Source organism: Neolamprologus multifasciatus, chromosome 6, assembly GCF_963576455.1.
Source record: "Neolamprologus multifasciatus chromosome 6, fNeoMul1.2, whole genome shotgun sequence".
NCBI lineage: Eukaryota > Metazoa > Chordata > Actinopteri > Cichliformes > Cichlidae > Neolamprologus > Neolamprologus multifasciatus.
Window position 1 is genome coordinate 39169093 of NC_140444.1, and position 14109 is coordinate 39183201.

General features: G+C 42.9%; 1 protein-coding gene and 1 long non-coding RNA gene across 9 annotated transcripts in view; one reads left to right on the plus strand and one right to left on the minus strand.

Moving 5' to 3' along the window:
- tenm3 (teneurin transmembrane protein 3) overlaps positions 1-14109 on the minus strand; it is a 796285-nt gene that overhangs the window by 264830 nt on the left and 517346 nt on the right. The gene's annotated exons all lie outside the window — the stretch shown is intronic.
- Positions 7761-14109, plus strand: part of LOC146517695 (uncharacterized) — a 244901-nt gene continuing 238552 nt past the window's right edge. The window contains exon 1 of the long non-coding RNA XR_014874657.1: positions 7761-9807. This is a non-coding gene — a long non-coding RNA (uncharacterized LOC146517695). The remainder of the gene's footprint in view (positions 9808-14109) is intronic.

Sequence of the window (14109 nt, forward strand, 5' to 3'; positions counted from 1 at the left end):
TCTCCTGGTTTCATCTTCATGTTTCCCTCTCACCAGATAACCAAACCGACATCATGACCAGCAGCTATTTTGCAGCTGTGGCTCCAGCAAACATCAGCTGATACTAGAAATTAATATTAAATAAATTCTAACAACAGCTGATCAAGCTTAAACGTGCTGCTGTTGTTTAGCGCGACATCTGCTGGTTTCTTCTTTCTGGCACAAAGTGGGCGATAAACAAACAAGAGAGAAAAGCCGATCAGCTGATCATTGATCAGTTTCATGATTGATGTAGCAACAGGAGAGGGAGGGGTGAGAATGAGAGAAGAAGAGGCAGCTGACAGCGTAAAGACACAGAATAACTCCAGCTTTGTGTCTTTTTCCATCCTAGACAAACCGCGTCCCTTCTCAGCTCAACACGAAACACGTAATAATTTCTCTGAACGTGAGACGATTCCGTCTTTTTACGGGACGGTTGGCAACTCTACTAACTAACCTTATGAATCGCCTTGCGCCTTGAGGCGACTTTTGTTGTGATTTGGCGCTATATAAATAAAATTGAATTGAATTGAATGAATAAAATAAAGTTAACTATCAGTAACATCATAGCACCCACCCAGCTGCATAGAAACTCTGTCATGCTAGCTAGTAGCAGTACGAGTTATTGTAACTGAGTATAAAAACTCAGCACAACGAAAATAAACTCCACTTAAACTTGGTTTATATCTGACCCAGATAGACTGCAGGTCACAACTTCTTACCTGATGTTCAGTTCACCTGACACTCGGACCGGCAGCTGCCTCGGGTCTCTCCCCCTCCTGCCGCCGATCTCCCTCATCCACCTGCTGGCCTCCACCATTTGCTAATGTTACTGAATCTGTGGAAGCTACGCCATAGCCACCACCAAGCAACTGAGTTACTTTTACACACTGGCCAGCATCTGGCCAATCCACCATCTTTCATTGTTTATACTGTTACAAAAAAAAATCATCGGCACATAAAAACGAAAAATCACCGATGGAACCCTTTGTGTGCCAACTGTGGCACGCGTGCCAAGGGTTGGCGACCCCTGCACTAGATGCTTCTGGTAGCCATCAGCAAGTTTCTTGCATAGTTCTGCCTGGATATTTAACCAATCCTCTGGGCAGAACTAATTAAGTTTATTTAAATTGGTTGGTTTCCTGGCATAGACCCAGCTTTAAAGTGCACCCCCCAAATTTCAATAGGGTTGAGGTTGAAGGCCATTCCAGAAGCTTAAGTTTAACCCTACTCGATCATTACAAAACCAGTTTTGATATGTGTTTGGGATCTTTTGGAATAGCAGATTCTGCATTTGCATTGAGTCAGGGCTACAACCTATTCTCCTCTCGGCAATCCTCGCTGCCAGCACTCAGCCTCAGTGCTGTGCAATTGCACGAGCTTGCTTCAGGCTGTTCACATCTGCACGCCTTTACCATCTGTCTGCAAGGTCTAGTGAGTGCAAACAGCAAGCTCCCCACGCAAATTGCTTGTTTAACCGACATTAGCCGGAGTACTGTCCCTGAAGTTGGCCTCCATTTTTGTTGACGGCTGCAAAATTGCTTCCTCCTTAGGCTGCCTTCATTCCTCAGGCTTCAAATGTGTCTTTTAATCTTTGCACAAGAATTCAAGAATCTGCAAGGTAAGTGCAGTTTAAATAGTCTCTTACTGTCATCTCCAGGATGTGATTTTGGATTAGAAAGAAAAAAGTTCTTAAATCTTCTGATGTAAATTTATGCTTTTTTTTTAGTGATTTTGTTTGACCTTGGCATTTCCAGCCAATCGGTTAGTCATTTAGCACTGCAGTGATCATCTTAAGTAAGCTTTGAATATTTTCTATCACAAACCCTTCCCTAAACCCAGACACCACATAATTTAGCTCAATACTTGCATCTGTCGTACTATTTAAATATAAACGGGTCCACTGCAATGACTCATAAACAGCGCTTTATTTGGCCATTCGTACTCTGTTCGACATAACATTCCATTTGTGTTCACAACCATCGGTCTCGCCCCCTAGCTGCTGTCATACCTAACCACACTGACTGGCTCTGTTAACATTCTACTGTGCAATGCAATTACACCACATCTCCCCTTTCTAGAATCAATGGGTAGACTACCATTGACTCAACAGATCTTAGAGGGTTATTCTGCCTCTGTGGCTGGTTTGTTCCTATTCACACCTGTAAGAAGTATAATATGATGAAAACCTTAACTCTAACTAACCTGTTTAATAAAACAAATTTCTTCTAGTCTACCTCGTGCCATATCTGGCATTTCACAACTTCTGAACATATATATTTGAATATGACAAACTTTACTGTTACCCCTTACTGTGTAAAGAATACTGTGAAAGACGGGTATTCTTATCTAAACCTGTCCTTTCATGTGACCAGTCACAAGTCCACTCTCACAACTACTCTCCCGAACCTGGTTCTGGGTATAGATGGAAGTTTTAAAGAAATTGTCTCTGGAATGTCCATAGGGCACTGCTCCCCGGCTCTTGCAGATTCTGGCTCCCCACTATCATTCTCAGTTTGGTCTTGGACGCATTTCATGGGAACAAGGTGCCGACGATTCCGCTTAATTGTCCCGCAAGATCCATCTGTGATATATGATCTTGGCCTGGTGTGGTTGCCAATATTGGCATCACTGGCTCTCTGGTCTGGGATTCACACTTCTTGCCCCTTGCCCCTTGCCCCTTGCCCCTTGCACTTCTTGCCCCTGAGTGGGCGATGACGTAGGTTGTATGACTGTGCCTCTTTAGTCCTCCTCTCCTTCTCCCTCCGGGCGACAACCACACTGTCAGGAAGTGCAGGGTCAAGCAGAGATGACAGTGTTGGCACTGTGGTGCAAAGTCATCTGTCCATCAAGAGTTGGGCTGGAGTGTAGCCGTTCTGCAGTGGGGTGGCTCTCTAAGCGAGTAGAGCCAAGTGTGGATAGGTAGCTTATCAGTCTTAACTGCTCGTTCGGCTTCGCCATTGCATTGGCAGTATGTCAGGCTTCTCATCATATCGCTAAAGCCATACAATTTTGCAAATGTCTCAAAAGCTTCTCCCAAAAACTGTGGCCTATTATCTGTTACCAGCTGCTCGTGGATCCCGTGACATGCAAAAATTCCTTTGAGATAATGTGAGAGTGGTGTGTGAGACGGGTAATCTCCACAAATCTTGAGGCATAATCCACAACAAGAAGGTAGGTTTTCCCTTTTAGCATAAACAGATTAGCTCCTAGCTTTTGCCATGGCCGCCCTGGATACTGTGATGTATCAGTGGTTCGGTGCGGTTTTGTGTCCCACCTCCTGAAGTTTTTCTTAGAAAGTAAGTCTCTTAGAAGTTTGTCTCTCTCTGTGAGCTATGGGATAAACTTTCCAAGCTGGTTAACCATTCCCAGTAAGTTCCTTAACTCACTCACGCTTTGTGGCTCCTTCATCTCCCTCACACCCTGGGTCTTGCTTGGGTCAGGTCTGATACCACTGGCTGACAGAACATGCCCCAAAAACGTCACCCACTGTTTTCCAGTGTTTTGGATCCTACCCAGTACAGAGTGTAGGTGAGAGTCATGTTCCTCTTGTGTTCTGCTGCAGACCAGCACATCATCCATGTGGCAAACCACCACTTCTATACCCTCTGTGACCTCTGTGACCATCTTGTTCTGGAAATGCTCTGGTGCTGAAGCAATCCCGAAAGGCAGTCTCTTGAAGTAAAAACGACCGAACGGTGTGATGAAAGTGGTGTATTTGGCTGAATTTTCCATCAGAGGTCCATCAGACCAGAACGCCATGTTAGCGTCCAGCTTGCTGAATATGTTGGCTTCAGCCAATCTGCCCAATGTTCATTAAGGTGTGCATTGGCAGATGGCTGTCGTCTTCTTTGGTACCACCACTGTGCCTGAGCACCAATCAGTTGGGTCCTCAATTCTGCTGATCACCCCCAGTTGTTCCATACTGGCCAGCTCCTGCTAAACTTTATTCATCAGAGGTAATGGGATTCTCAGTGGGTTCTTAAAGGAAAAAGGTTGAGCATCAGGTTTCAGTTTGATGTTGTATGGCTGACGTACTTCTCAAAGACCACTGCATAGCTTTGGATAGCAAGTTTTGAGTGGTGTACAGGTGTCTGATGACAAAGACATCCTCTAATATTTCTTTTTCTCCCTTCCTAGTGCAAGTTCGCTGACAACAATGAAGTCCAAACGACTCCTCCCAGGTCCCAGCAGAGCCTTGGTTGGTTTTTGGAGACTGGGAGGATGATGGTGCCTGAAGAGTTCCTTAAACACTTTAAGGGGTAGGACTGTCACATCAGCACCTGTGTCAATTTTAAATGGCACGTTCTTCACGTTCAGTGGGGGAGCTGGCCCTAGGGAGGGGCATCCTCCCCTCCCTTCTTTTCCTCCCCATCCCTGGCTACCTCCCTCTTCCCGCTCCACCACACCCACCCACACAGGTAGGGCCTTGGGGTGCGGGTGTGTCACCAGGGTGCAGGGGAGACATTCCCCCCCCCCCTCTGTCCTCTTCTGGCCACCTGTGCCTCAATTTTATCTCACAACTTAGACATCCACATTACTTACACTCTCATAACACACACACATATATATAGGGCCTTGAGGGTGGGCACGTTAAAGGCGTCCAGTGGACGGTCTGTGTATTCAAACCTACCTCTGGCGCCGGTGCCCACCTCTCAATTTTAAATCCATGTAGGCATTGAGGGTTCTCGGGAGGGGCCGTGCTAACACCTGCTGCTCTCTGGCAGCAGCACCATGCTCTCCCTTGTTTTAAATGCACTTTAGAGCAACACGCAGCAACACTACACTTGAGCGGGAGGAGGGAGGTATGGGATCTTAACACACCCCCGTTATCTACTAGCCATCGGGGTGGGGGGGCTGGGAGGAGATGCTGGCTGTCCGATTGGCCTCCCTGCTGCTGCAGAGCCTGGGACAGTCTGCTTGCCTCCACCCCGGAGGGAAGGGTAACATCTCCTGGGTCTGGGTGCCGTTTCCCCCTCTGGGGGCGAGGGTACCTGGACCCGGGGTATAGAGTATGTTTGGGGAGTGTGATTGTGTGTACATGTCCATTTACGTTTATCCCTACGTTGGGTGAGTGCTGAGTGTTTGTATATGTGTGCATGAGGGTGGGAATGCATGTCTGTGTCTGTGTGTGCCTGTTTGTCTGTGTCTATATGTCAGGTCGGGTCTTAGACTCCACCTCTCTGGGAACTCCCAGGCCCTCCAAAGGCCTATCTCCCCTCACCACACTCCCTGCCGGTGACTGATGCCCTCAGGGGTCGGTGCATTGTTGGTTCTTGGTGTCCGGGGCTGGGCGCTCAGGTATGTACCAGCTCACTCCCGGTGGCTACTTGGCGATGGTGTTGTGTTTAGTATGTTGCTTTGTTTTTTTTGCTTGTTTTCTATTCTTTTTCTCTCAACAGGTGATCCCGGAGATATTTTTTTCCCCCCTTTCTCACTGTCCCTCTCCCCTTCTGTTTTTCTTTTCCTTCCTCTTTCGTTCTCCCTTTCCTATCCCTCACTCATGTCTGTCCCGTCTGTAACAACTGAAAATAAAATAAAATAAATAATAAAAACAAAGGTCAAATGGACCAATTCGGCAATGCCATGATGATCCATTTGGCAAAATAAATCCATTGGGTATCCTTGTTGGTCTTCAGACAACAATTCTGACGGCTAAAGAACCAAATGGGACAGGCAAAAAAAAAAAAAAAAAAAAATGGCACATTCTTGTTATTTATGCTTAAGGTGACCGTCTACGGTTCTCCCTCGCACTTAACGCTACCTGTGAACAAACCATGTTTGTCTTCTTCAACTTTTATGCACAGTTTTGGGTGCCCTGCATACGCGCCTGTAACGTCCTTTTTTCCCACATGCGTGGCATTTTACATCAATTGCTCGACAATCTTGCTTTGAATGGGATGGAGCGCAGAGACATTTATGACACATTGGGTTCTTCCCAGAACCCACGTGTTGTAACTTGACGACTATCAGTCTGGAGAGGTTTGATCATGTTCAGTTCATCATGTAGGACTCCATAGTTGTTGATGAAGATGCACAATCTTGGTGTAAAAAAAGGTCCATAAATTGGTTACAGACTGCAGCAGAGTGTGTATGTATGGCAAAGGTATCTGGAGGTTTAACAGTATTGTGCAATGTAGAAAACAAAGTGCGAGTGCTTCCTTCAGCGGATTCAATAATAAAAGTGTAGTAAGAAGATTTAGCATAATAAATAGCTTCTTTATAATGTTGTATATGACTAGTAAGTCCTGTTTTCCTGTTTTCCTGAAGAGACTACCAAGCTTGCATTCTCAGCCCGATGCCTCTGCCCGATCATTCCAGCAGCTCCCCATCGACCCATTCAGGTCGATCATTCTGTGCAGTAAGTTCATGTTCATCCACAGATAAGTCTGCAGCAATTTTAGTGAAATTACCCTTCTGCAGCTTCCTTACCATAAGCCATATCACTCCACAAAACACACACATGTTCACTTGATTATTCAATCCTGGCTTTAGAGTGCCATTTCTGCCTTTGTCAATCTTTCAGCCTTGTTGCAGGCTCCCACACTCGACTCTGTTGCTTAAACTACACTAGCTTTTCAGCCTAGTCGCAGTCAGTCTCAATACACCATTACTCTAGTCCAATCATTTTCTTGCCCACCTTTTTTCAGCCAGTCAGCCTCCACTTTGAGTGGTTTAAATTGGTGCTCTCTGTCATTCTCCCTTTCAGACTCTCATTCGTGCAACCCACCTCCTCCTCATCCCACCTCTCACACACCTCAGCCAGAGCTCCATACAAACTTCAGTCTTCATCTTCGCTAACACCAGTGTATAGACTTCGGGGGGTCCTATCACCACTGGGATTCCATTCTGCCAGAATCGTTCATTGGAGCTATTAATACATTCATTTCTCTGTCACTAAATTGTGTTCATTCTCTCCTTATTGAAATAACAATCAAACAAAGTTTACATGTACCCAAGAAATTTTTCTGAAACATAATACATGACTTATAACTGCGTCAGTCTGCAGTGTCAAAGGGTGAAAGTGATGCGCAAAAACAGAGATATGTATGTATGCACAGTGTTGGGGAGTAACGGAGTACATGTACCACTGTTACGTATTTAAAATACAAAGTACAAGTAACTGTATTCTGTTACAGTTACAGTTTGAAACGGTGGTATTCAGAATACAGTTACTTTGTTGAAATAAAGGGATTACACAGCGGTCTTTTCCTGTTTCATATGTTCGGCTATGTCCTCTCTATTTTTGGTAATTCCACGCTGGTGGAAACCCAAACAAACACGCATTAAGAGGCGCTAATGTCTGTGTCTCAATCTCGCGGCCCATGTCGCCTCTACTTGCGGCTGCATAATGACGTGAAGAAATATTTTTAAAAAGTATTATTCAAAAAATGATTTAATATGAAGGCAATAGGCAGAGTGTTACAGGCGTAGCATGTATGAAGCATGTAAGTCAGCGCCATCAGATCTGATGTTTTATCTTCTCACGATATGATTTTAAACACATCTGAGGGCTCGATTGTACCTGAGGAGACACTGGACAGCTTTGTTCTGGTGAATGCTGAGAACCTTCAGAAGGTTTTCTCCACAGTGAGACCCACCACATGTCTTTTAGATCCAACCCCCTCTTCACTTTTTAAAACACTTTATGGATTTCTTGAAGCTGAGCTTTTATACATGATGAATTGCTCTCTTCAGTTGGGTGTCTTCCCTGCTGCCTTTAAAACGGCAGTGGAAAAACTTGTTTTTACTCAGATTAATGACTTTTTGAATGATAGACAGATCCTGGAGATATTTCAGTCTGGATTTAGGGTGAACCACAGCACAGAGACTGCTCTCCTAAAGGTTTTAAATGATCTTAGATGTAACTGGGACTCCCAAAAGCTCTCAGTGCTGGTGCTGCTGGATCTAAGCGCAGCCTTTGATACAGTAGACCACGCTATTCTTTTAGACAGACTGAAACACATGGTGGGCCTCTCTGGTGCTGTACACAACTGGTTCACTTCCTGCCTCTCAGACAGAACATTTATGGTGAGTATGGATACATGCTCCTCTAAGATCCATGAAATGACATGTGGTGTGCCTCGAGGGTCAGTTTTAGGCCCTGTACTTTTTAATTTGTATAAGCTCCCTCTTGGCGATGTCATCAGGAGGCATGGAGTGAACTTCCACAGTTACGCTGATGACACTCAGCTGTACATCTCCGTGTCTCCTGATGACACCAGACCAATGGATGCCCTTTTTAACTGTATTCTAGATATTAGATCTTGGATGGCAGAAAACTTTTTACAGCTTAACCAGGACAAGACTGAAGTTTTAATCATCGGTCCTGAGGCACAGAGAGAGAAACTCTTGTCTAAATTACAGGCATTTTCACTATGTCCTTCACTACAAGTGAAAAACCTGGGTGTTATTTTTGACTCTGAGCTTGGTTTTATCCCACATATTAAACATGTAACCAAAATTGGATTTGATCATCTAAAAAATATAGCCAGAGTCCGCCCTATTCTCTCTCGGGCCAACACGGAGATGTTGATGCATGCTTTTATTACCAGTCGCATTGATTACTGTAATGCCCTGCTCTCTGGTCTCCCCAAAAAGAATATTTCACCTTTACAACTTTTACAAAACTCTGCAGCTCGTGTGCTGACGAAGACGAGAGTGCGGGCCCACATTACACCGGTTTTAGAATCGCTGCACTGGCTCCCCGTGTGTTTCAGGATCGATTTTAAAGTTCTTTTATTGGTTTTTAAATGTCTTAATGGTCTTGGGCCTTCTTATCTCTCAGATCTGCTTTTACCATATGAACCCTCGCGGACCTTGAGGTCCTCTGGTTCTGGCCTTTTGATTGTTCCCAAAGTCAGGACACATACTCACGGAGAGGCAGCGTTTCAGTGGTATGGTCCTCGTCTGTGGAACAGCCTGCTGGAGGAGCTCAGGGCAGGGAATGTACATGTTTTTAAGAACAGGCTCAAGACCACCTTTTTAATTTGGCTTTTACTTAACGTTTATTTATTTTATGCTTATTTATTCTATCCTGTTATTCTATTTATATTATTCATTTAGGTTTGACCTAATATTCATTGATTTTATTCTTATTCATTTTTTATCTTCTTACTCTATTTATATTCATACTGTATCCCATTCTTATTTATTTTATCTTTTTACCCTGTATATATCCTATTGTGTCATATCTCCAGTGTTTCCTTGGAGGGGGCTCTCTGCACCGGGGCTGTGATCGACTGTGGCTGCTGGGGCTCCGGGGTCCTCTCAGCCTGGCTGGGGGGCTTCTTTGCCTCCCTCCAGCTGTGTGCCCAGCCTGGAGGCTGCGGTCTGTGACCGGCTCCCGGTGCAGACGGCTCCCTGTGATAGTGTTTCCTCACCTGGCTCATATGTGCCCAGCCCAATTTTACTCTTTAAGTGTGTGTGTGTGTGATCGTTTATGTTAATGAGAGTGTGGGGAGTGAGTTGAAGGGTGGGGTGCTTTTAACCATGTAAAGCACTTTGTGCTATATTTCTGTATGAAAAGTGCTTTATAAATAAAGATTGATTGATTGAAATATAATAATAACCACTGCAGCCAAGAAGAGAGCCTGACGAGCCCAGTTGTAAGTAAGCTATTAAGACTCGACTGTACACCGTGTTCCTGTTTTCCTCTGAAACAATAAGTTCTGTTGGAGCAGCCTTTCAACGCCTCTCTCTGTCTCTGCTAGCAAAGTTGACCCAGACAACAAAGTAAAGCTAGTTTTCAGCTACGAGCCCGACATGAACCCGACGTATTAGCCAGAGGTCCCTTTACTACGGTTCGGAGCCGCTGACCTGTTTTATATACGCGCGGAATAGTTTCTATATGAGATCGCTGCAAAAAGTGCAGCCTTACCTAATGTCCACCTACTGTTACTCATTTATATTAGGATTTAAACATCTAGTTGGTGTTGGTATGGAGAGTATCCTTCAGTAATAGTAATAAATCACACAGCAATAGTACATTCATGTAGTTGTAAAAAGCATGATAATATATTAAGTAATCCAAAGTATTCAGAATACGTTACTCTCATTGAGTAATGTAATGGAATACGTTACAAAATACATTTTAGGGCATGTAATCTGTAATCTGTAGTGGAGTACATTTTAAAAGTAACCTTCCCAACACTGTATATGCATTATATAAAGCATCCAGATGATATGTTGCCTTTTTGTTTTTTGATAATTATATATAAATGTGTTCTTATGTCTTTTAGGTCTTTATATATAAGAGAACATGAAGATACTGTCTATATTTGTAATGCACACTGGGCACACTAAGCTAAGGAGCTTCGTGGAGCAACAGAGTCGTATATTACCACTGCTTTGTTCAGTCATGCAGATATTAATTTTAAGATCACTGGTGTTACGTACTTTCATAAATTCACAAATTATGCTCGCTGTGACAACCCCCCACTAACCCTCCGTCTTCCTCTATCTTTCATTCATGTTCTGTCGTCTCTAGTTCTACTTTCACCTTAATGATGGTGTTGTTTGATGTTTATGATTTTTTATAAACAACTAGATGTGTTTGATATCACTGTCTTTTTTTTTGCTATGGATTAACTCATCTACTTGGGTTTTTTAATAATTAGGGAGGCAGTACAAACTGTCTATTTATGTAATAAAATATTGTCTCTAGACCTTTAAACTCCGCGTTAGTGCCTGTGATGCAGAGTAGCTATGTAAACGTTGTTAGCTTGGCTGTTGTTTTCTGATAATAATTTGAAGGAATCACCATGTGCGACAGGAGCAACAAAGGTTATATCATTACTTATTTTGATATTATCACTTATTTTGATATTATCTACACTTTTATTACCAGACTCTGGTGGCAGAAATACGTCCATCTCATTAATAAGAAATGAAGGTGAAGTGTTGGCAAAGCAGCTGATTAGATGTATTATATTCAGACAAACTGAAAGTAATGCTGATCCTGCACCTGGTTAACTTGTCAGTTTGATAAATCTGGAAATCATCAGAGCAGCCACCCCCTTCTGTCCTTAAGGAGTTGTTAACAACTTTTTATTACCATGAAAGGCCTGGTTTATCCTCAGTGTTAATGGGATACGCACACGCCATCAAAACACATAGAGCTGCAGTTTTCTACGAGACTGAAAGAAGAGCAGCTTTCAGTGACTGTCTCCAGCTGTGGCTACAAGATGGCAGTAATGTAAAGCATAGATACACATATTAATTGGTAGGCACGGAGCTCTATTGCTATGAAATCTGAGATGAGAGGAGAGTGATTGCTTTACTGTGGTATGTTTTAACTTACATCTGTTTGTAGATGTTTTAACCTCTCCTGATGGGACACTGTCAGACTCGTCTTCTACTTCAGCTCCTCTGGATTATCACAAAGAAACACAGTGAATTCAGCTGTTGTATCCCAAGATACAGAATTTTGGTCATAGAAAAAATGGTTCTGGAAAACTGAAGAAAAACAAAACAAAACAGGATTTTAGCTTATGTACTGCAAGGGCCTGTAACCCTGACAGCTGTCATGGTATGATGATGCAATTTTGCATGGCTTCAGTTATTGTACAGCTGATTATGAGTGGGCCAGGTGGGAGGCACTCACCGTTTGGAGTGATATTAGTTTTACTTGTAATGAAGTTTATAGTAAAAATAATACAGCCAAATCTGGCTACAGCTTTTTTTTTAAGCTTCCTCGTGGAAGATTGAGATGAGATTTGAATACAACAAAATGAGAAAACATAGGTGCGTAGGAACTTTCAGATATCTGTATAGAAACACTTGATCACTGTGTTTGCAGTGTTTCTGAGCTTTGAGATGTGTTTGAAAATTCAGGTTATGGTCAAAAATGATACCAAGGTTTTTAGCAGATTACATGATGTCTTTGGTTTTGGCAAGGCGGGACTAACTGACCTCCTTAGAGCAACTGGGCTGAGCACTAGAACCTTAGTTTACCTGAATTAAGATGAAGGAAATTTCAATACATCCAATTAGTAATGGCAGAGAAGCTTTCACTCAGGCAGCACAGGCTGTTGAGGAGGTTGGGCTTGATAGAAAAGTATAACTGTTAATCATGATGACCCAGGGGTGAATGTATAAAGAAAACAGAATTGGTCCCAGGATTGAACTCTGGGGGACTCCACACATGAGTAGGGATGGGTATCGTTTAGGTTTTATCCGATACCAGTACCAAACCGGTACTTTTGAAACGGTGCCGGTGCTTAAACGGTGCTCAAACTGGTGCTTAAAGAATGGAGAACACAAACTTTGTCCAAAAACCTCTCATGTTTAGCTGTTTTTTTGTAAAAAGATAACAATGTTAGCCTTTTCTGCAGCTATGGGGCATATATGGTATCACTCTTGGCTGGAAGCAGCTTAAACAATGGAAAAAACACAAACTTTGTCCAAAAACCTCTCATGTTCAACTGTTTTCCACTTTTTCTTTGGTCATTTTAGCCTCTTTGTCCAGGGTGAAGGGAGTATCTGCCATCAAACAAGAAGACAGCCGCATGTAGCTATGATGGTGTTTGCTAGTTCACCTTACATGCATTAATGTAATAACGTGGTTAGCCTACTCAACGTAAATTACACACGAACAACATTAAGCTACTCACGCAGAGAAGAACGGCTGCTGCTGCATCATCATCCTCATCATTTCTGCTACACTGGCAGGGCTAGGGGCCAGGACTCTCCTCTTCGTGTTTTTGGTGGATGTTGCTAACTCTGGGTCCGATAACAGGCACCACACCCGCAGTAGATGTGCTCGGTGTGAGGTCTCGCAGCAAGCTATCAAATACGGCGCATTTCTCAGCTTTTAAAAAAAACGCTATGCGTCGCCAGGTGTTTCATCAGATTTGAGGTGTTACCTCCTTTGACAGTATCACAGTATCACCTTAAAGCACTTGTTGCAGCTGCTGAGTTTGCATCTTTTGCTGTGAAGTACAGCCACACTTTGACCGCTTCGCCTTGGGCATTTTTAATCTGTAGCTCTGCTCTAAAAGAACGTACGTACCTGGACCCGCCTACTATCCTCGGAAACGTAAAATGATTGGCTAGAATCTAAAGTGTATCACAGCTCAGGAAAAAAAAAAACACCGAAATAAAGCACTGAAATGTGCGCTGCTTTTCTGTCTGGTTACTACCGTTTATGTCAGAACCATCATGGCACCGGATACCGGTACCCATCCCTACACATGAGTGGTCCAGATGAGGACATACAAGGACAAGTATGAAGAAAACCATTAGAGAGCAGAACCAGTGATAACAGACAGTTTTGTAGTCTGATTAACATGATAAGCAATATCAAGCTGTAGATAAGTCAAGCAGGAATAAAGTAGCTCATAAAAATAGAATCAGTAATTTTCAATAAAGCTGTTTCAGTGCTGTGGTTTTGTCTATAACCAGACTGGATGTATCAAAGATGTTGCTTGATGATGCTTGAATGTATCAAAGATGTTGGGTAGGATGAAGTGTGCATGTGTGAGAAAAACACCCAAAAGATCAAAAAGAAGGAATCTAGAAATCTGTCATAGTCATTATAGTGTGTCACTGCCACAGATCATTCTGTTTCCAGGGATGAACACAACCTTAATGTTGAAAAGTAAAAGAGTATTTAACCTCTTTCATCAAAAAAAAAGGAATAATAACCAGAAACAATACAGGAAACATTATTATAAAGATGAGAAAAGAACAAAAGATTATTAAAAGACATGGAAATGGACTGGCATTTATAGCCACATTTAACCATACATTTATAAAGTGCTTATTCTATATACTCTATACTAAACTGTACAGTTTAGAATCAGCAATTAACCCATCAGTAGAATATGAGAGGAAGCCAGAAGAAATCCATGCAGGCAAACGAAGAACATACAAAGAAAGGCCCAGCTATAATTTAAAACTGGATAATTGTTGTTGTGCGGTGACCACTCCACCACTTTGTTACCCATTCAGAAAAACTAAAGTTACAGAAGAGGAGCACATAACCCAGGAGAGGACAGTTATTAAACGCAAGGAAACTGCTAACAAATAGAGAAGCATTGTGAGGAACATTTTCTGTCGATAGATGAAACAAAAGGAACTCAATGCTGA